Source organism: Bos javanicus, chromosome 12 (genome assembly GCF_032452875.1).
Source record: "Bos javanicus breed banteng chromosome 12, ARS-OSU_banteng_1.0, whole genome shotgun sequence".
NCBI classification, from domain to species: domain Eukaryota; kingdom Metazoa; phylum Chordata; class Mammalia; order Artiodactyla; family Bovidae; genus Bos; species Bos javanicus.
The window spans coordinates 22,146,382-22,169,263 of record NC_083879.1 but is presented as its reverse complement, the minus strand read 5'-3'; the positions used below and the strand labels follow the sequence as shown (position 1 = coordinate 22,169,263).

Here is a 22,882-nt window from a genome sequence, read left to right as displayed (position 1 = left end):
TCTGAAGTTAAAGGTCAGCCTCTCATGCTCAGGCCAAGGTTTTTTAGACACACACACTTGCACCAAAAAAAAAAAAAATTGGCTTCTGAGAGAATACATTTTTTAAACATGAAAAGAAATAAGGAAAGGAGCTCTCAAAAATAAATTTAAAAATAAATAATCATTCCCCCCAAACTACTTAATAATTTCAGAATAATAAAACTTTCCAATTGTAAATGCGTCAGGAATAAAATAAAAGGCATGAATGCTCCACTGTGTTCACGCAGGCCTCTTAAAAATGACCCTAATTTCTTCCAGAGGCTCCGTAGGGGAACGGCAAGGTTCTCCTCAATAGAGAAGTATTCCAGCAATAATATAGTCACTTCTCTTCACATGTCCTGAGTGCTCGTATGAACACGGCAATGCTTTACAGCTGGCATCCTGTACATAGCTGCTCGAAAATGCTGTATTCCTAGGGGCTACAATCATGCATTGTGCATTTGAAACGCCTTTCACTAAGCAAGAGCAGTCAGCAGCCCCAGGCGACCCCACCAGGGACCATTACACAGAGCTTTCTACTTCTCCAGGTCCCCCTGCCCCTGGTAAGGTTTGAGCAGCCCACTGAGCCCTTGGACCCAGGCGATCAACCCAAGCAGGACACTGAATCATGATGTCTCTGCCTTCTGGGTAATTTCTGCCTCCCATCCCTCCTTTGTCCCAACCTCAGTGGTCAGGAGTTCTGTGAAACTGGCTGGACAGAAGTGATTACGATACTGTTTCTATTTTACTGATAAAGAAACTGAGTCTTGAACTTCCCTGGTGGCCCAGCGGTTAAGAATCTGCCTGCCAATGCAGAGGACACGAGTTCAATCCCTGGTCCGGGAAGATTCCATGTGCCGCGGGGCAACTAAATCCCTGAGCCGCAACTACTGAAGCCCATATGCCTAGAGCCCGTGGTCGGCAACAGGAGAAGCCACCGCAGTGAGAAGCCCGCGCACCCCAGCGAAGAGCAGCCCCCACTGGCCGCAATGAGAGAAAGCTGGAGCACAGCCACAGTGACCCAGCGCAGCCAAAAATAAAAAATTTTTTTAAGTTTATAAGAAACCGTACCTCAGAATTTAACCACACAGTTCATGAGGGGCAATAAATACCACAGCCCACAAGGGTTGCACCTCGCCACCCTCTGAACTCACTTCCAGCCCACTGGGACCAGAGGCCCATCCAGTTCTGAAAATGGGGACTGACCTGGTTCCAACAGGAGTCTGGGATTCTTCTCTTCCCGCCCAGTGTCCCCGCACTGCGCCCAAGGGCCTGACCGTACAGGAGGTGTTTGTAACCATGGCTCCCTTGAACTTTCAGAAACCTCCATCTGACGACACGGCCGCCCGTTTCCACACCTCCTGCTTTGCTGCCTGCCAGTGACAACCTGTTTCAGATTAGCCTTGACAATTTTCTCTGGAGAGCTTCCAAAAATGTCCTCAACCGAACCATCAGGGAAAGGGCTGGGCCTGGCGCCCACCCAGCACCGGGCAGAGGAGACCAGTCACCGTCACTCCCCGCGGCCCTGGAGACCGCTCGTGGGCACAGGCCACTTTGCCCCAGGAAACTTATGGGAACTGCTTCAGGTTATTAAAGTTCAATTACAGGAGAGGCGTAGTGTCTTGAAATCTATCGCTCTGCTTTTCCTTTTGGCCTTTCTCTGCAAAAGACCTGCATCCTAGTTGAGCTGGGAAGTATTGCAGAGAACATTAGGATGTTCAAGTAAGGATGCCAAGGAAAAGGAAGATTCAAGTTCAGCCTTTAACATCTATAATAAGATTATCAAACCCATGCAAAGGCTTTGTCAAGAGAGAAAAGGGTTTTTCAAAATCCCTTTATCTTCCCTTCTTTAACATTTCAAGCAGCAAGGCTGGAGTTCCCCCTGAGACAGGTCCCCTCCAGGAATGAGAGAAGGAAGATGAAGAAGGGGTTACAGGTTGCAAACCCCACACCCCAAAGGCCAGCATCTCTCAAAGCGACAGGGCTCAAGATACGTCAGGTCAGATATGTGTGGGACCTTCTTGGGATCTTGACAGCAGTTGGCCTTTGCCCCCCTGGCACGGGAGCAAAAGTGGCAGGGAGGCAGGTTGTTGGACAGTTGGGTTGGAGGCAGCACCCCGGATCTCCATGGCTGGTGCACCGTATGTCAGGGACCGGGAGTTCCCTGTGCCTTCGGGTGATAAGAAACAGAGGTGGTGAGAGGCAGCTGAGTGGGCACTGATCTTGTTGTCAGTGAAGACATCACAGTGGGGAGACCAGAAGAGATGGCCATCAGTGCTGCCTAAAGGCTGCTTTATTACTACAATCCCACTGCGGGGCTACCTTCAATATAGAAAAGGCAAAATCAAGTCACCTCCCGCTGCCGCCACCAATACCACCCTAGTCCAAGCCCCTTTCATCTCACCTTGACTTGCTTTCTAGCTGCGTCAGCTTCCGTATTGGTCATCCCACCTCCACTCTTGGTCTCCTGAAGTCTGTTCCTCGCCAGGGAGCCCAAGGGATCCCTTTAACATAACTGAAGCCATGTCAGCCCTGCAATCAACACCCTCCAGCAGACTTCCCTGGTGGTCCAGCGGGTTAAGAATCCGCCTGCCAATGCAGGGGACCCAGGTTTGATCCCTGGTCCAGGAAGATATCACATGCCGTGGGGCAACTAAGCCCATGCACCGCAACTCCTGAGCCCATGTGCCACCACTACTGAAGCCCGAGCGCCTAGAGCCCATGCTCCACAAGAGAAGCCAGTGCAATGAGAAGGCTCTGCACCACACGAGACTAGAGAAAGCCCACACGTAGCCATGAAGACTCAGTGCAGCCAAAATTAAAAACTAAAATAAACACATAGATCAAAAAAACATTTTTAAAACCCTCCAATGACTTCATAATCAACTTGGAGAACAACCTGAGGTCCTTACCACGGTGACAGGATGCAACCTGCTCTGGCCTCGGTCTCCCTCTTAAACCCCATTTCCTGTCTGCTCACCCCACCCACTCTACTCTGGTCTAGGACCTCCTGGCTGAATCTCAAACACGCCAAGCACGCTCCCAGCTCGGGCTCTCTGCACCTGCTCTTCCCTCTGCCTGGAATGTTCTCTCAAACATCCTCATGGCCTGTCCCCTCGTTTCCTTTGGGTCTCTTCTGTCATGTCCTAAGAGAGGCTGTGCCTAAACCATCCTTCCCAAAATGGCAACCACCCCAGGCCACTCTCAATCCCCAGTACCTGCTTTATTCTTTTTACTGTTCATCACCCCTTTGGGATTTATGTTGTTTTTATAGTAGCACCAGTCATAAAATACACATGATAGAAAATGTACCATCTTAATGATTTTTAAGTGTACAATTCAGTCTGGCAGGCTACAGTCCATTGGGGTCATGAAGAGTTGGATACAACTGAACACAAACACTTTCACTTTGCAAGTACATTCACATTGTCAGGCCACCATCACCACTATCCATCCGCAGAATTCCTTTCATCTTGCAAAACTGAGACTCTGTGCCCATTAAACACCAGCTCCCACCTCTTCTCCTGATTACAGCAAGCACCCTTCTTTCTATCTCTGTGAACTTATGTGAACCTGATGTGAGTTTTTCTAGGTGCCTTCTATAAGTGAATTCACACAGTATTTGTTCCTCTGGGGCTGGCTTATTTCACTTAGCAGAGTGTTCTCAAGCTTCATCCACACAGTAGCATGTATCAGAATTCCCTCTCTTTTTAAGGCTGAATAATATTCCACTGTGTTTATGGCACCTTATAGCCATTCATCCATCAGTGGACACTTGTGACGCTTCACCTTTGGGCTGGTGTGAATAACACTGCTGTGAACATGGGTGTCCAAAGATAGCATGTTTCATATTTGTTCATGGCCTGTCTTTAGCACCAGCACAGCACTTGGTACATAACAGAAGCTCAGTGGACATTTGTTGAACGTCTACAAGAGGCACAACATGTCTACAGGTCTGTTCTGACCACGGGGTTGCTGCTGTTAATCGGACTTACTGCTGCTCCCCAGCATCAAGGACTGCTGATCTGTCTAAAGGGGCTATGAGCCGCGGACTTGCTGAGGCATGTTTTGGCAGTCCAGTTAGTATACCGTCCAAGGGAGAAGGCACATCCCGCCCAAGGTCTTAGTCATTCTGCTTCTGGTGTCAGGAGTTTACCAGCTGCAGAAAGGCCAGCCCACTAATAGAGCAGGAATCAATTAAACGTTTGATTCACTACCACAACATCCTGTTTTATACTCTTCATATCAATTAAATATTATTTGAAATGACCATGTTTATTCATCGTATCCTTGTTGATCATCAGCCATCTTCTCACCACGTAGGCCCTAAGAGAGCAGACACTTTGTCTTCAGTGTAGAATGGTCAAAACATTAAACAAGTAAAGGAATTCATGCAACTGATTCTTTTACTTCTGGTTCCATGCTGTGCTTAGTTGCTCAGTCATGTCCGACTCTTTGCGAACCCAGGGACTGCAGCCCACCAGGCTCCTCTGTCCATGGGATCCTCCAGGCAAGAATATTGGAGTGGGTTGTCATGCCCTCCTCCAGGGGATCTTCCGAACCCAGGGATCGAACCCAGGTCTCCCACATTGTAGGTGGATTCCTTAACATCTGAGCCACCAGGGAAGCCCTCGGTTCCATAATTCTCAAGAAACTTACTCATTATGATTCTACTTCTCAGGTAGGTAAAAACCAGGTCAGGCTAATGCAAAGATAGTACTCACTGAGTTTAAATAGAGTGGCATTTCTGTTTATCTATCCATAAAGGAAACACTAATTCTCTCCTATGTGGGGGCTTTCCCTACTTCAAGCAACTCCCCAGTCTCAGCAGACACAAACTGATGTCCTACAAATTCAGTTCTGACACCACTATTTACCTGGAGATTATAGCAGATCCCACAGGTTAAGGCTCAGTCTCAGAAGACTGCCCTGCCACCCTTCCTACCCACACCCACCCCCACCTCAGAGGCCGATTGCAAGTCAGGTTGTCACCTGCATTTCTGACCAACCACCTATAAATCAGGTTCCCCTGACCTCCTTCTCTGGTTCAATAATTTGCTAGAATAGCTAACAGAACTCAGGGAAACATTTACTTATGTTTACTGATTTATTCTAGAAGAATACAACTCAGGAAGAGCCAGCTGGGAGAGATGCTTGGAGCAAGGCATGGGGGGAGGAGCATGGAGTTTCCAGGGTCTCTCCAGGTGCACCACCAGCTCAGCACCAAGTGTTCACCGACCTGGAAGCTTATCAAATCTCACTGTTTGAGAGTTTTATAGAGATTTAATCTCCAGCATCCATCCCACTCCCCTTTCTAGAGGCTGTGGCTGGGGAGCTGAAAGTCTCAACCCACTAATCACTCGGTCTTTCTGATGACCTGCCCCATCCCAGGCTATCCAGGGGATGTGCCTTAAGTCACCGCATTGGCATAAACTCAAATGGTGCTGAGAACTGGGAGCAGAGACCAAGTATATTTCTTATTATAACACAACGTTAGTTTCCTAAGTGGGCTTCCCAGGTGGCTCAGTGGTAAAGTACCCACCTGCCAATTCAGGAGATGCAGGTTCAATCCCTGGGTTGGGAAGATTCCCAGGAGGAGGAAATGGCAACCCACTCCAGCATTCTTGCCTGGGAAATTGCATGGACAGAGGAGCCTGGTGGGCTACAGTCCATGGGGGTCACAAAGAGTTGGATATAACTGAGCAACTGAGCATGCATGTAATTTTTGTAATCTTGGTTAGTATGAGTCTATCTCTGAAAATTAACCTTAATCTCATTATGTAAAAACAACAAAAAAATCTGACTAGTCCCTCACCCAGAATAAATCACCAACATCAATTTCACTTTAAGAGGCTTCATGACCACCACCATAAATTAGAATAAAGAAGAAGTGAAACCTTTTGAATTATGTCAGTTTCTTGATGTCTTGTGACTTCTAATTTATTACAACCAGAAATATAAAATGAGAACTCACACAGGGTGAGATGGTCTTCCTGATTTTGTAGATCTCAACATAAAAGGACTGAAAATCTTAGCAGGAAAAAAAAAATGCCATGGTTCACAGGTGAGATCTGCCAGGACATGGGAAAAAAGAGAGTGGCCTTTATACCATGTATCTGCCATCCTTGTCTAGACCGCCTTCAGTCTTCCAGTTTCCTTTGAATGTTCAGACACCCCATCAGGGCCCCTAATTACAGAGCTCCATGAAGATTCAACCTGGGGGGAGTTTCTACTTCCCTCCTACTTGCTTCCTACATGGTTAATGCAGGAAAGGAAAGTTACTTTTCAGTTCCTATCAAGTCTATATCCTTATTCACAGAGACCAAGCCAGATGATCTCAGACCTTCTAGTAGAAAACAATAATATATTAGCAATTACCTGTTTTGCAAAACCCTGTGCATGTCGGTCCTACAGTCTAGCATTCAGAGTAAGAGCAAGGACACGCCACCTCAACATTTTATTGGAGCTGCCCATGTGTGTTCCAACTCATCTCTTCACGTTCTGCTTCTAAAATTAGGCATCGGAACAAATGTCATTCCTGCCTCACATGGGTTTGTTTGTTTTCTTATCTCATAGTTCAAGGGGACATCCTCTGCCCTTGCTTCCTGACCCCCACCCACCACGTACTACCTTATCAGAAACTGAGTTGCCTCATTGGAGACCATAACTCTGATGGGGCCCAGAGAACATCAACATGTGCTACAGCTGGGGGAGCAGGTTTCTCAGAAACCGATCACTAAGCACAACTCAAGACCCAAAAGCTCAACCCTCAGCTTGTGATCCAATTTCACTTCTCGTTCTTGTACCTTGAGTGGACCTTGAGTGCTTATAGGAAACTTCTGGTTTGGGAGGCCGGCTGTGTGTATACTGACAATAAAGAATGATCTTGCTTTATCTGGAAAGGTTGTCATCTCAAACCCAACATACAGCTTCAAGAGGTCTGGGCTGAGAAGGACCACGGCTAGACTATGCAGGGAGCTGGATGTGCACTCAACGTTCTCACCGAAGTAGCGGCTGCATCTGTATCTATATCCAACCCCCAAAGAACAACAAAAAGACATTTCATAATGTTTTCTTTCACTTTATCTCTAAGGCTCAATAGTCACGTCTATGAAGGTAGGGGCCATGTCTAAATGATTGTGTGTATTTCTTGCTAAAATAAGCCCCCAGCCTTGATATCCGTGATGCACCTGGAGAGTAAGCTTACGACTCACTTTATAATGGGGACTGGAGACAAATAAGATTGTCTAAATACTACTTAGAAGCTTGGGGACTGAATTAGCAAATTATTAAGTGTATAGTAAAGGGATGACCTAACTCCTAGTCTCAAAGAAAACACTTGAAACATAACTTGTAAACCAATAAAAGGCAATATCTCCTTTCCTTCAGGAACTAGGAACATTCCATTCGACCCGACCTTCTTTAACACCACATAATTCCTTCCCCCACCAGGTTACATCATGTTTAAGTCACATCATGACACAGTCTCAATATCCAGTGGATGGCAAAGGAAAAAAAAAAAAAATTCCTTTCAAAATGAAGAAAACACAATTTCTATTCATAGTATGAGTTAGAATCATCAATCTAAGGCTCTAGTAAATATTCAAAAGGAACTGATATTTACCAGTTGTTAACTTTGAATCAAAAAGTGTATGAGAACTTCGTATAAAACACCCACTTAAACATGTTAGTTTCAACTTCCGATAGCATAGATTAGTTTCATATCATCAATCTTGTAGAGTTTCAGAACTAGATATTTTGGGAGATAGTCTATAAATAGAAATGGGGAGATACACAATTGATTATGCTTTTCTTCCCTTTAGAAAATATAAAATTTAAGCTCTCTGCTCTGTGTAAATTATTTTAAGTTTTTATTATTTTTTGGCAGTACCATGCAGCATGTGGGATCTTTGCTCCCCAACCAGGATCAAACCTGTGCCCCTTGCAGTGGAAGCAAGGGGTCTTAACCACTGGACCACCAGGGAAGTCCCTGTGTAAATTATTTATGAACTAGGAGAGATGATAAAATTACTGTAACAACTCTAAGTCTAATGGCACCTGCGTTGTTCAGAGTATAGTTTATGAGCATTTAACATTCGGCAAGTGTGTAAGCAGAAATTACTTTAATATATATAATTCATTAGGTGGATGGGTTTCTCTTAAGAGGAAATAATATTGTATTTATCTAAGGATTACATGAAGCAAGACTTCAGAGCTTGATCAGGTGGTAGGCAGAAACCCGAGATCAGAGTCACCAAGGCCAAACAGCAATTGTTTGTGTTGTTCTGTTTTGTTGTTGACACAGGACAGTAAGTGGCTCAGAGTACACCATGCCCTTGCCAAGTCAAAAAAACAACACTTCATTTGAGAGGAACCCGACTGTTCTGCACGCGTGTGCAGAGGGAATTTCTCAATGGAAAGTCTATTGTGATCGGCGAAGAAATGCCCTCTGATACTAACCTGCTTTCTCATCAGTTTCCCCAAGTGGAATGATCCATTGACTCCATTCAGAGTGTGCGCAACTTATATAATGGATACTGTGTACAAACACCTGCCATATTCTAGATAATTAACTCACTTTATTATCCACATTCTAACCTTGTGAAGTACTGCTATTTCCCCCCATTTCAGAGATGAGGAAACAGAGGTTCAAAGAGGTTACAAAACTGAGCCAAAATCACAGAGACAGAAAGCTGCAGAACCGGCCTTCGGAGCCGCGTATTTTGGTTCCCAGGCCCGTTGGTTGGGGGTCAGGATGGGGAAGGGGTAGAAGCACCCGTGGAGTCACATGTTGGTTCTTTGGAGCCAGCAGAGTTATAGTACAGAACACAGGAGGCCCAAGTCTATGACTGGAGGGTCAGCTACACACAGGAAAAGGACAGGAGTCCAGGCCTCAACCTTGCAGCCTGGCTGAGCTGTGTGCGGTTTGCTGGGTCAGAAAGAAGCATCTGCACTTACTGCAGAGGGAGGTTCATCATAGAACTAAAGGAGTGAGCAGAAATAACTAGCTCAGGCTAAGTGTCACAACAAATCTTTAAGCAGCTTTCAACCTCCTCCCTTACTTCTGAGCGCTAGCAGCAGACAAACCAGCACCATGAGGCCCGCCAGGATTGCCACTGCCCCAGCAAGCACCACCAGGGCGCCACCCTGTCTGCCACCCACAGCCCCAGCACCATCCGCTCACCTCCACTGCCCTTTTCTCCTTTTATTCCCTCGTACCTTACAGCCTTTTCCCAGGTCTTCTTCCTTGGTTGTCTCCTACTAACTAACGAAAAGGCAGGACGGTTACTGTCACCAGCTTTCGTTGTTGTTCAGTCCCTCAGTCACGTCCGACTCTTTGCGGGCCCAAGGACTGCAGCACCAGGCTCCTCTGTCCTCCACTTTCCACCAGGGCTTGCTCAAACTCATGTCCACTGAGTCAGTGTTGCTATCCAACCATCTCATCCTCTGCTGCCCCCTTCTCCGCTTGGCCTCAATCCTTCCCAGCATCAGGGTCTTTTCCAAAGAGTCAGCTCTTCATATCAGGTAGCCGAAGTATTAGAGCTTCAGCTTCAGCCTCAGTCCTTCCAATGAATATTCAGGGTTGATTTCCTTTAGGATGGACTTCTTGGATCTCCTTGCAGTCCAAGGGACTCTCAAGGTCTTCTCCAGCACTACAGTTCAAAAGCATCAATTCTTCAGCACTCAGCCTTCTTTTTGGTCCAACTCTCACATCCGTACATGACTACTGGAAAAACCAAAGCTCATTCTGCCTTCCAAATCCAAAGCCGAGGAGCGTATAATTAAAGAACATAATTCTCATTCAGAATCCTCACAGCAAGGACATCTGCCATGCCTCACTTTTAGATTCCCAACATCTCCAACCAGAGCAGAGTAGAATGGAGACTGAACAAGACATTTGAACTCCACAAATTCTGACTCTGACCTTGCCAAATGTCTTCCTGCCACCCCCTCCATCTACTTTTATGCATCTACAATTGAAGACCTTATATAATCATTTTTTTTTTTTGTAGCTCCTACTGTTTTGATTAAAAAAAAAAAAAAAAGCCCCTTCCAGGACATTTTAAAGCTTAAACACATGGGTGCTTATCTTTTCTCTTTTGTAATATGTGATTTGACCTATTTCTCTTGTGTGAATTTCAAAGTCTAACTCTGATAAACGTCAAGTTTAACTTTGGAAATTAATTTAGCATGCAGTGTATATAAATGACACTAGAAATCTTAGTCAAACACAACAGCATTACTGACCTTCAAATGATATAGGGGGAGGGAGTGGGGCTGAGAAATTCCTTGTTTTATTACAGGATTGCTACAAAAAACACTGTCAAAAGGTTTATATATTTCTATTAATTTTACTTTAAGTGCATTTGTGTTTAGGTTTTGATCTTGATGATCCAAAACCTTAGCATGAAAAATAATAATAAAAATGAACATTTGGCTTTCTTTCAACTTAGAGACACAAGGCATTTTTACATTAATTATTCTAAGCTGCAGCCCTTGCTTTTTTTCATTTACAGTTTAGCTTACTTTTTGTATGTTACCTCTAATTTAGGAAATTTTCAAACTTACATAAAAGTGGCCACTTTTATTTCCTTTTTGTCCACACAAACACCAATGATTTATGATTTGAAGTAAATCCCTGAAACTATTTTATCTTCTTAAATGTGTAAATTGAAATGACCACAAACTTTAAAAATCACATTAACTCAATATAATTAAACATTGAGTCAGTGTTCACATTTACCTATCCTTTAAAAAAACTTTTTTTATTATTTAGAATTTTGCACTGGGATCCACGTAAGGTCTATACACTATTATTAGTTATAGATCTTAATTCTCTTTTAAATTACGGGTTACTCCATTTCTTTTTCCCATGTCTTCTTGCCCTTATTGTTATCAAAGAAGAAGAAGAAATTAGATTATCCATTCTTTGTTGTTCAGTCATTGTTTAGTCCCTAAGCAGTGTCTGACTCTTTGCTACCCCATGGACTGCAGCAATCCAGGCTTCCCTGTCCTTCACTCTCTCCAGGAGTTTACTCAAACTCATGTCCATTGAGTCGGTGATGCCATCCAACCATCTCATCCTCTGGTGCCCCCTTCTCCTCTTGCCCTCGATCTTTCCCAGCATCAGGATCTTTTCCAATGAGTCAACTCTTTGCATCAGGTGGCCAAAGTATTGGAGCTTCAGTTTCCGCATCGGCCCTTCCAATGAATATTCAAGGTTGATTTCCTTTAGGATTGACTGGTTTGATCTCCTTGCAGTCCAAGGGACTCTCAAGAGTCTTCTCCAGCACAACTGTTAGAAAGCATCAGTTCTTCAGCGCTCAGCCTTCTTTATGGTCCAACGTCTGTACACGACTACTGGAAAGTCCATAGCTTTAACTATATGGACCTTTGTCACCAAAGTGATGTATCTGCTTTTTAATTAAGTTTGTTGTAGCTTTCCTTCCAAAGAGCAAATGTGTTTTAATTTCATGCAGGCAGTTATCACCTGCAATGATAGTGAAGCCCAAGAAAATAAAATTTATCACTGTTTTCACCTTTTCCCCATCTATTTGCCAAGAAGTGATGGGACCAGATGCTGTGATCTTAGTTTTTTGAATGTTGAGTTTTAAGCCAGCCTTTTCACTCTCCTCTTTCACCCTCATCAAGAGGCTCTTAGAAGTACTTATATCTGAGTTTTGCTAATTGCATCCCATGATGTCTCTTAATACATTCCTCTTTCTTGTTTCCCTATAAATTTGTTTTCCTATAAATCGGTCACTGGGTCTGGAGCTTGATTAATCCAAAACGTTACTGATTGTATTTTCTCCCCTGGCTTTCAATTTCTTCAAGTTCATATAACATAGGAAATATATTTGATTTTCTTACACAATAGTATCAAAAAGTCTCAGAGAAAAAAGGTGTCTGGCAACACCCTGCCCAATATTTGGTGGTGGTTTAGTCGCTAAGTTGTGTCCAATGCTTGCAATTCCATAGACTGTAGACTGCCAGGTTCCTCTGTCCATGGAATTCTCAAGGCAAGAATACTGGAGCAGGTTGCCATTTCCTGCTCCAGGGTATCTTCCTGACCCAGGAATGGAACCCAGGTCTCCTGCACTGCAGGCAGATTCTTTACCAACTGAGCTACAAGGGAAGCTCCACCCAATATTTATCCTTATGTATTTCAGTATAAATTATTAACCTTTAACTCCTTAAAAGTAAAAACAAGGACCAGGAGATAAACAGGGCTGAAAATGCCACAGCATCACTGCAAAGATCCCGTTGCCCTTCAACACATGATTTTCTTTTTCTCCAAAGCACTGCAAGAACTGGACAGATTAGCTAAACAGCAGGCCCTGCCTGGACCTTCCCACTCTATCACTCTCAGCATATTCTATTCTAGAGGAGTAAAACATTCATTTTAAGAGACATAATTTGAGCACCCAGGCCTGTGCCTTCTATAGTTATTCTCTGCCCCAACAGAAAACAAATGTGGTTAACCAAAAGTCAGCTTTAGGAAAGAAAAAAAAAAAAAAGCCTTTGTTCTTTACAAAAATACTTTGTTATCAGCCTTCAAGAAAGATGTCAGATATTAATTTGAGGCTAGAGTATTGTAGGAGTAGGGGCAGGGAAGAGAGGGTAATAGAAAATCTCCCCATGGATTGGTCATGAACATGATCTGAGATCATGAACCTGTATGGAAAGATTTAGTGTAACTAGATTGTTAGAGAATGTAACAGAGAAAAGGTGTCATTATCTACAAACCATGATGCAAACTAAATAGAGCTATGAACAGGTATAAATTTGAAGGAAGCCAAAGCCATGCAGCAGCCTAAACTTCACTCGGCCTTATCAGAAACAGAAATCTGCCACATGAACAACACACATTTCAATGAAGAGCTGAATGAGTCCAGCAGAAAAGGAGAGAAAGCAGTCAGGAGAGCTCAGAACACTTGCATGGAGCTCAGCATAGCCTGGCATCATTGGCGTTGCTGGCCGCATTCAATCAAAGTGCAGAGGGGAAGCAAGGAAGGCAGGAGAAGCATCTAGAACAGGCGATTCTGTGGGATAACCTGTGAACCCTGCATACATTCTCTGCTGCTCTCAGCCCCTCTGACCAGGAGTCATGAAGCCTCATTTCCCCTGAGCTCTGCCAGGCTTCATACCCAGTGAAATCTGATGAACTAGGATAAGTTAACAGCCTCCAGCCTCTCCCAGGTGGATCTTGAAAGTGACTGGTTATCTCAGAGGTGAGCCCTGAATACCTGGACATCCTTGGTCCTTCCATCTCTGGTTTCAGCAACACACTTCATAGAACTCGGTGTCTGCCTTGGTTTCCCTCTAGTTTACCACCAGGTCGTGTCCCCGCTGAGTTTCACCTGGCTGAACCCTGACACTTTGCTGTGGATGCTGAATCTGGGCCTCCTGCATCTGCAGCCCAGGAACAGTTTTGGGGGTGCTACTGCCATCCCAGTCTTCCTCAATAGAGAGAGAACTGGACCACAGGTCTTGAGTTCAATCTGGAACTTTACAAATCTCATTAAACATAGGCATTAAACTTGTGAATTCCCATTTCCTCATCTGAAAATTAAGGTTACTATTCACTACCTGCCCCACCTTTGATGGTGGTTAAATAAAAGCAAGCTAATGAATTAAGCTGTGCTGCCTCCCTTCAATCCAGGCCTTATTTTTGCCACCAGCTTTCTCATTTCTCCAGGAATGATCCCCCTCTGTAGGCATTTCCCACATATCCACCTTGTGGATATTCCAGATGGACAGCCACGTGGTTTAGAATACCCTGGAGTAGTTCTGAATGGCTAGAAACATAGCAAGGGTTTAGCTAAGCCCCTAGGTAGAAGGAAATTACCATGAGTGACAGATTCTTCCAATCTTAAGTAGAGCAGCTCACCCAGGAAACAAGTTCACATGTGCACAGAGTGAAAAGCCTCATAGACCCAACCGGTCTCACTGAGCTCAAGTCACTCCCACTGGAACCACTGTCAGCAGAGCCACCTTTGCAAACAATAGGCAGCTTTAAACATAATGAGCTGTATGTATCTACATAATGTGGTCAAACAGTAATATGACCTATTTCATAATGCACTCGGCAAAACCAAATGGATACAGTTAAGACCACGGTCCATGGAGTCGCAAAGAGTCGGACACGACTTAGCAACTGATCAACAACAAGACCGTTAGAGAAAGTTGCTCTGAAAAGACAAGCAAAAAAGCATCCTGTTCAACAACATATCTAAACATCCAATATATTGCAAACAAATCAAGAGGAATAGAGTTTCCCAACAAGTAAGACTTACCCTTCTCTCGAAAATGGTTTAAAACCAGAGTCGTTTGTCATGGTGAAGTTTGGTCCTTGAACAGAAGCTCTATTTTCCACAGAGGAAGGATGCTCAGCTGATGGAGAGAACAAGCAAATGCTACATGTCAGGCATTGGGTTAGGAACTTCCGTCTACTTTCTCAGTTAGTTCTCGCAAAATGCCAGAAGCCAGATAAAGAAATCAGTTCAGAGAGAATTCGTGACGCACCAAGGGTGCATAGCCAGCAAATGTGGGAGTTAAGGACTTTTCCATCTCAGCCCACGGACTTCTCTGTAAAAGGCAGATGTAAAGCAAAGCACTTCCTACTCCTGTTAGCCCAACAAACCTCGTCACACATGTACAGTTGTCCTTGTGGGGGTGGGGGAGCCACAAGGTGGGAACTCGACTGAGAATGTCAGAATGGGCTACACTTCTGCTTTCACTCATGAGTCATGGTTACCATTTTGTGCTTATGAAACCACAACCAAAATGGCACTGTAGGGGGTAATTGCATTTTAGTAATTCAAAAAAAATTACACCTCTACCTTGCACAGTAGACTCTAGTCCTGAGATTTCTATTACCAAAGACTATCAAAATGCAATGCCAACCAAGAGGTCAGCATGGTGGTGGTAAATATGTATACTCTACAGACCTTTGGGCAAAAGCTATCAAAATTTAAGACATAGAAATCTCTTGGCCTAATATTTTCTCATCTAGAAACTTAACTATAGTAAGGCCATATGGTACTCAAAAATCTGTAGATAAAGACATTCATTTCAGGATTGTTTATAAACATGAAAAATTGAGAGCAATGCAATGGGAACTGGTTAAAAAAGTTATAGTACACATATAAAATGGAATATTCCACAGCCACTAAAAAATACAAATGTGCGTTGACATAAAAAATATGCCCAAGATATGTTCCTGAGAGAAAAAAAGCATATTGTAAGACAGCATGCATAAATTATTCCATTTTTGTAAATAATAAAACATATGGTTGTATATGTGTAGGGAGAAAATCTGGAATAATATCCACCAAACTAGTCACAGTGGCTTTTTCTGGGGGATGGAACTAGGAAGGGTCCTACTTTCTATTTTTTATTATTTCTGCACTTCTAGAAATTCTTCTTATATGACTATTTTTACCATTAAAAAAAAATTAAAAGGGGGCTTCCCTAGTGGCTTAGTGGTAAAGAATCTGCCAAGGCAGGAGACATGAGTTGGATAACTGATCTGGGAAGATGCCACATGCCGCAAAGCAACTCAGCCCATGCACCACAACGACTGAGTCTGTGCGCTAGAGCCGGGAGGTGCAACTGCTGAAGTCTGTATCCTCTAGAGCCCCTGCTCTGCAACAAGAGGAGCCACCATAGAGAAGCCTGAGAATCGTAACTAGAGTAGCCCCTGCTGCCCTAGAGAAAGCCCACAGGCAACTAAGACCCAGCACAGTCAAAAAGAAATAATTTTTTTAAAAAAATTAACAGGGTCTTCCCTGGCAGTCCAGTGGTTAAGACTCCACATTGCCAATGCCAGGGGCTCAGGTTAAATACCTGCTCAGGTAACTAAGATCCCGCGTGCCAGGCATCGTGGCCAATAAATTAACAAATAAAACGAAAAATAAATTTAAAAAAATTTTTAATAAATCCAAAAAATTAACGATTTGTGTTCTATTTTTAGTTTGGGGCTGGGTGTTTGGGATATGAGACTTAACCAGTATTTCAAGTCGAGAACCAGAAAGGAGACTAAAGGGAACTGAAAATCTCCAAAACGTGAATCTTATGTGAGAAACTATTTGAGTAAGAATTTGCTGGTAGCTTTCAAACACACAGCTGCAGATATATATATTGTTGATGATCCAAAACTGTCTTTGAGATTTCTGGGGGAAACCGCAGAGTTAGAGTGTGTTTGTCTGACTCCTCTCCCTGAAATTTATTTAAGCAAACAAGAATCAATGCTGTTCATGGTTGGGTCTATTGTTTTCAAGTCAGCAATCAAATGTATTTTCAAGGAGATTCTCTAAAGGGGTGTTTGGGGGTCTCCAACCTTAATGTAAAGACTCATATCATACAGACAAAGCTAACTGTGTCTCCCAGTCAGCTCCATTTCTGGAAGTATCTGAAGGTTACGTGTTTTTTCTTTCTTAATTTATTTATTTATGTGGCTCCTCATTACAGTGCTTGGGCTCCAGAGCACACAGGCTTGGTAGCTGTGGTAAACAGGTTGCCCTGAGGCAAGTGGGATCTTAGTTTCCCAACCAGGGATCCAAGACGCATCCCCTACATTGGGGATGTAGATTCTTTATGTAAAGAAGGCAGATTCTTTACCAGCAGACCACCAGGGAAGTCCCTGAAGGTTACATGGTAAGGCTACGCACTGTAGCAAGCACAACTCCCACAGCAAAGCTGAGTAGTGGAACCAGAGAGGGTCTGAGACCTGGATGCCCAACTGCCCACCTGGCTGCCTAAAGACCTCACAAGGTGGATTACCAGTGAATTGGGTCTAATTTCAACAGATTCAACAGACTGATTCTGATTTCCATCTCATTCTGATTTCCATGTATGAACTTACTGCCTTAGAGAGGCTGATACACATAACTAGATTTCTAGAGAATTCATTGGCAATGAAAATGATCTGTCGATTAAATCAGCTAGTATGTGTGATAGCACAGAGGCTCCTCTCTCCTTTTGAACAAATTAATGGCAAGTTCAGTATTATCTGGAAGTTATACTTCAAGCAGGGGCTTCCCAGGTGGCTCAGTGGGTAAAGAATCCATCTGCAATGCAGGAGACACAGGAAACTCAGGACCAATCCCTGAGTCGGGAAAATCCCCTGGAGGAGGGCTTAGCAACCCATTCCAGTATTCTTGCCTGGAGAATCCCATGGACAGAGAAGCCTGGCGGGCTACAAACTGCACGCCTAGCTTCACATCAGAAACAGGAAGTTACATAACCTGAACGTGAAATGACATCTGGTCCCCAACAGGCCGATGCCTGCATCTCCGCAGTATAGTCCAAAAGGCCCAGATGCTGTTCCTCCAAGTAGCCAAGACATCCTCTCTCAAGGACACGACTGACTTCTGGTTCTCCATTGCCCTTTCTGTGCCCCCTTTCTGAATCACAGTACATCACAATGGATTCGATTTCTGCTGTTTGTTTGTGTGTTTGTTTACAATCATATTCTATTTCTGCCTCCATGAGCTCATTCACTGAATCATCCTGGGTGTGATGTCTGATGCCTGCAAGTTTACAAACAGACCGTTTCTGACTTAGCTTTCTCAGATCACTAATCAAACCATCATATGCAGATTTTACTAGCTCTACATTGAGAGGATACGATAGTCAGGATATGATACGCTATGCTGAGGTAACAAGCAAATCCAAACCTCATCAATTCACATTTGTGTCATATCCTTGCAAGTTCTGATGTGAGATGGCAGGACCCATCTCCATCAGACGTGTCTGGATCCAGGCTCCATCCGTTCTGTGTTCTACATATTAAGATCATGGCATCTGGTCCCATCACTTCATGGGAAATAGATAGGGAAACAGTGGAAACAGTGTCAGACTTTATTTTTCCGGGCTCCAAAATCACTGCAGATGGTGACTGCAACCATGAAATTAAAAGACGCTTACTCTTGGAAGGAAAGTTATGATGAACCTAGATAGCATATTCAAAAGCAGAGACATTACTTTGCCAACAAAGGTCCATCTAGTCAAGGCTATGATTTTTCCAGTGGTCATATATGGATGTGAGAGTTGGACTGTGAAGAAAGCTGAGCACTGAAGAACTGATGCTTTTGAACTGTGGTGTTGGAGAAGACTCTTGAGAGTCCCTTGGACTGCAAGGAGGTCCAACCAGTCCTTCCTAAAGGAGATCAGTCCTGGGTGTTCATTGGAAGGACTGATGCTAAAGCTGAAACTCCAATACTTTGGCCACCTCATGCAAAGAGTTGACTCATTGGAAAAGACTGATGCTGGGAGGGATTGGGGGCAGGAGGAGAAGGGGACAGCAGAGGATGAGATGGCTGGATGGCATTACCGACTCGATGGACATGAGTTTGAGTAAACTCTGGGAGTTGGTGATGGACACGGAGGCCTGGCGTGCTGCGATTCATGGGGTCACAAAGAGTCGGACACGACTGAGCGACTGAACTGAACTGAACAGGCTGACTGCAGCAGCCAGAGACAAAGACGGAGGAGAGTGCTGATTCCCAAGAGCCTCAAAGTGACACCTGACTTCCTGTCCACATCTCACAGACCAGAGACAGTCATGTGACCAATCTAAGTGCAAAGGAGGCTGGGAAATGTGGTGGACCACTGGATTATCTTGAGAGAGCAGGCTGCCTCTGAAATAGAAAGCTACCTGATTTCCAGGTTTTTACAAGCTCTTTACTGTCACCCATGTACACCAGCAATAGTTGTAATCAGAGGGCACTTGATGCTTCTGAACTGCCCTCTTAGCTCCTGTCTGTCTTCACTGAATCAATATAATGCAGGTCATTTACTGAGGGTCTAAAAATCTAGGTTAGACTGGAATACAGAGTAAGACTCAGCTTCACCCTTGAGAATAGAGGGACTTCCCTGGCGGTCCAATGGTTAAGGCTTCACCTTCCAATGTAGGGGATGTGGATTTGATCCCTGATCAGGGAGCTGGGATCAAAGGGGCATCCCAGGTGGCACTAATTGTAAAGAACCCAGCTGCCAGTGCAGGAGACATAAGAGACGTGGGTTCGATCCCTGGGTTGGGAAGATCCCCTGGAGGAGGGCATGGCAACCCACTCCAGTATGCTTGCCCGGGAAATTCCATGGATAGAGGAGCCCAGTGAGCTATAGTCCACAGAGTCACACAGAGTCGGACACAAGTGACTTGAAGGAGTACACACACACACACAGGGAGCTAAGATCCCATGTCTCACAGCCAAAAAACCAAAACTTAAAATAGAAGCAATATTGTAACAAAGTAAATAAAGACTTCAAAATTGGTTCACATTAAAAAAAAATTTTTTTAATTTAGTAATAGAGACCTTACAATAATAAAAGCGGTATTATAGGGATATACAGAGAAGGCACTGGCAACTCACTCCAGTACTCTTGCCTGGAAAATCCCATGGACAGAGGAGCCTGGTAGGCTGTAGTCCACGGGGTCGCTGAGAGTCAGACACGACTGAGCGACTTCACTTTGACTTTTCACTTTCATGCATTGGAGAAGGAAATGGCAACCCACTCCAGTGTTCTTGCCTGGAGAATCCCAGGGACGGGGAGCCTGGTGGGCTGCCGTCTATGGGGTCGCATAGAGTCAGACACAACTGAAGCGACTTAGCAGCAGCAGCAGCAGCAGCAGCAGCATAGGGATATACAACTATAACACAAAATATATAATATATATATATAAATACAGTATAAATATATATAATACATGTTTAAAGATACACAACTGTAATACAGAGGAAAATTAAATGGTGACTAAATGCACAAATCAAGTTTCATTAGAGAAATAATTCCATCAGGAAGAATATGGGGTATGAGCTTGGGGAAGGCAGAATTCTGACTAAGCTTGCAAAGGCTCCTGAAAGGCAGAGGCATGGGAAGAGAATAAGGGAAGGCAGGGAGTGTGACTGTGATGTCATGGGTGGGGGAGCAGGAGGGAAGCGTTTGATGTGTCTGGAACATCAGTAAATGCAGGTGAAGAAGTGGCTGGAGCTGGGGTGGGAAGTTAGCATGAGGCTGTGACTGCCCCTGGGCTGGTCTAGACTTTGGTCTAAAAGCCACAGGGACAACTTGTGGGTCTGGGGGAAAGGAAAGTACCCAACCCTCCTTTAGAAAGACAAGCCAGGAAGCAGACTTGAGACCTGCCAGGAAGCTGCTGCAGTGGCTCCAGAGAAGGTCCTGACTCCAATGGCCCATGTCCTGCCAGGAGCCTCCTGCATTTGAATCTCCCCAGGTGCCGAAGATCACAGAAGCTTTCTGGGTGTACACGCATAGACATGCCGTTACCAGTCCAAACTCATCTCTTCTTGACCCCATACTCAATGAAATGCCATCAGCTCTGCCTCCAGAACAAACCCTGAATCCAACCACTCCTCCCCGCTCCTGCCCTCCCAACCGAACCCAAGCCTCCTTCCTATCTCAAGAGCACCACACATGCCCTTCTAGCCTTTCAGAGTCCACACTGCTCTTACCCTGAGCCGTCCACACTGCCTCGCCCCCAGCCCCACACCAATGCCCGGCATGCAGCAACTCCTCAGCAAAGACGTGTGTGTTCATGAAGCAGCCGTGCATGCTTAGTCACTCAGTCGTGTCCAACTCTATTCGACCCCATGGACTGTAGCCCACAAGGTTCCTCTATCCGTTGAATTTCCCAGGCAAGAATACTGGAGTGGGTTGCCATTTCCTTCTCTCGGGGATCTTCCCAACCCAGGGATCAAAGCCATGTCTCCTGAGTCTCCTGTACTGGCTGGAAGATTCTTTACCACTGAGCCACCTGGGAAGCCCCAGTGAAGCTGCTAATAAATGGCAATATCAGAACATCAAGTGAAATAAAAATGAGGTTTACAGGCTAAGAGGCTGAGCTCCATTGCTCCTTATGGATCTTAACAAATATCTCAGACCCCATTCGCATTCCAAGCACCTCCACTCAGGTTTAATTCAGGCTCAGCTTGGCTTCTTCCTCAAAGGCAGGACAGGGGTATTTATCAAGAGTTATGGACTCTGCGGGAGAGGGAGAGGGTGGGGAGATTTGGGAGAATGGCATTGAAACATGTACAATATCATGTATGAAACAAGTCGCCAGTCCAGGTTCGATGCACGATACTGGATGCTTGGGGCTGATGCACTGGGACGACCCAGATGGAGGGTATGGGGAGGGAGGAGGGAGGAGGGTTCAGGATGGGGAACACGGGTATACCTGTGGCGGATTCATTTCGATATTTGGCAAAACTAACACAATATTGTAAAGTTTAAAAATAAAATAAAATTTAAAACTTTTGAATTAAAAAAATAAATAAATAAAAAATAAAATGAAAAAAAAAAGGGTGACCAGAGGCCAAAGGAAATGCCTGAGAGTCCCACAGAGCCAGAGCAGCCACCTGGCAGGTGCCTCCCTGCACCTGACTGGGACAGGGAGAACAGAGAAGGTGCTACCACCCAGACCAGTGAGGAGGGAGAAGGTGGAGAAGGGGGCCCTGGCCCCCAAGATAGGACGCTGGGTCTTGGGGACTGTGTCCACTCCCAGCCTGCACATCACTGACCCTCTCAGATCTCATAGGTGTTTCATAAAAAAAAGAACACGACCCCTGGTGTCCTTGAAAAGGGAAAGTGTTAGTCACTCAATCGCATCGGAATCTTTGCAACCCCATGGACTGTAGCCCACCAAGCTCCTCTGTCCATGGGGATTCTCAAGGCAAGAATACTGAGTGGGTTGCTATTCCCTTCTCCAGGGGATCTTCCCAACCCAGGGATTGAACCAGCTCGCCTGCATCATGGGCAGATTCTTTACTACTGAGCCACGATAAAACAAAGTGATGTTTGGGCAAACAGCTTGCACCCTGAGTGTGGATGAAGATGTCTGACCACGTGTCCACTCAGGATGGGGGGACAGAGTCCCTCCCTGTGCAAGGGGGAAGGAGGACCTGATGCTTATAAGGAAGATGGGAAGGAAATTATTTGCAGTCATCTTGAGAGCCAACAAATGGTTGGCCTGCTCAGAAAGACTTAAAGATTGCATCTGTGACGCCTCCTGTTGTTTTGACAGAGTTGTTGTTTTTTTTTTTAAGCTTAAAAAGGGGAGTAGAAGGAAATGTGACCATTAAGCTAGTAAATGAGCTTTTGGGAGGCCCCGCTGTATGATAAGCTGTCATCAGCGGTTCCCAGCACACCACAGATCTCCCGTTTGCATGCCCAGGGCTGAGAGGACTCAAGTCACTGGGCCGTCTCTGGTCACAACTGAGCCCTGAGCTCACCTTTGCCTGTTTCAGGCTGTGTCCATTTGTCTCTTAAGATTCAGGTAAGAATGATTCAATAAAGACAACAAGAAAGAGAATAGACATGAGCGAGAATAAAAGGGAGAGAGAAAGTGTATGGTTTTGTATCAGGGGGAAAAAAAAATCCATCTCTTTGCTTTCAGTACCTGATCCATTTCCTCCACCTGAAAGGTAGGATGTCAGGAACTCCCTACCTATAAATTAAGGACATCGGAAATCGACTGAATGATCTGACACATACCCTCCTGGGCTTCACCCCAGAAATTCTGATTCATGGTATGTGTGGGTGTATTTATAGTGTGGGGGCACGGGAGGGCATAACATCTGTATTTTTAATGGCCCCAGGTGATCATGAGTCAAGCAAGTAAGTCGAAACTTCCATGGCTGTTCAGTGGTTAAGACTCCACACTTACATTGCAAGGGGCACAGGTTCAATCCTTGGTCAGGAAACTAAGATCCAGCATGGGAGATAAAACACACACACAAAAAAGAGACACAGAAAGAGTATAAGTTGTGACCCACCCTAATGGGGAAGAGGGTCTGAACTGACGCTGGCCACAGAAGGTTTTGCCTACTGAGCAAGATTC

At 44.7% G+C, this 22,882-nt stretch overlaps 1 long non-coding RNA gene across 4 annotated transcripts in view; it reads right to left on the bottom strand.

Moving 5' to 3' along the window:
- The window catches only part of LOC133258286 (uncharacterized), a 388,335-nt gene that overhangs the window by 284,931 nt on the left and 80,522 nt on the right, over positions 1–22,882 (bottom strand). Inside the window, exons 1-2 of one of the 4 annotated variants that reach the window (XR_009739910.1) lie at positions 14,545–14,727; positions 14,316–14,412 (exon numbers count right to left, since the gene is read on the bottom strand). This is a non-coding gene — a long non-coding RNA (uncharacterized LOC133258286). Of the gene's footprint in view, positions 1–1,224; positions 14,292–14,315; positions 14,728–22,882 lie in introns of those variants that run through there. The other 3 variants (XR_009739909.1, XR_009739908.1, XR_009739907.1) reach the window with 3 other exon arrangements.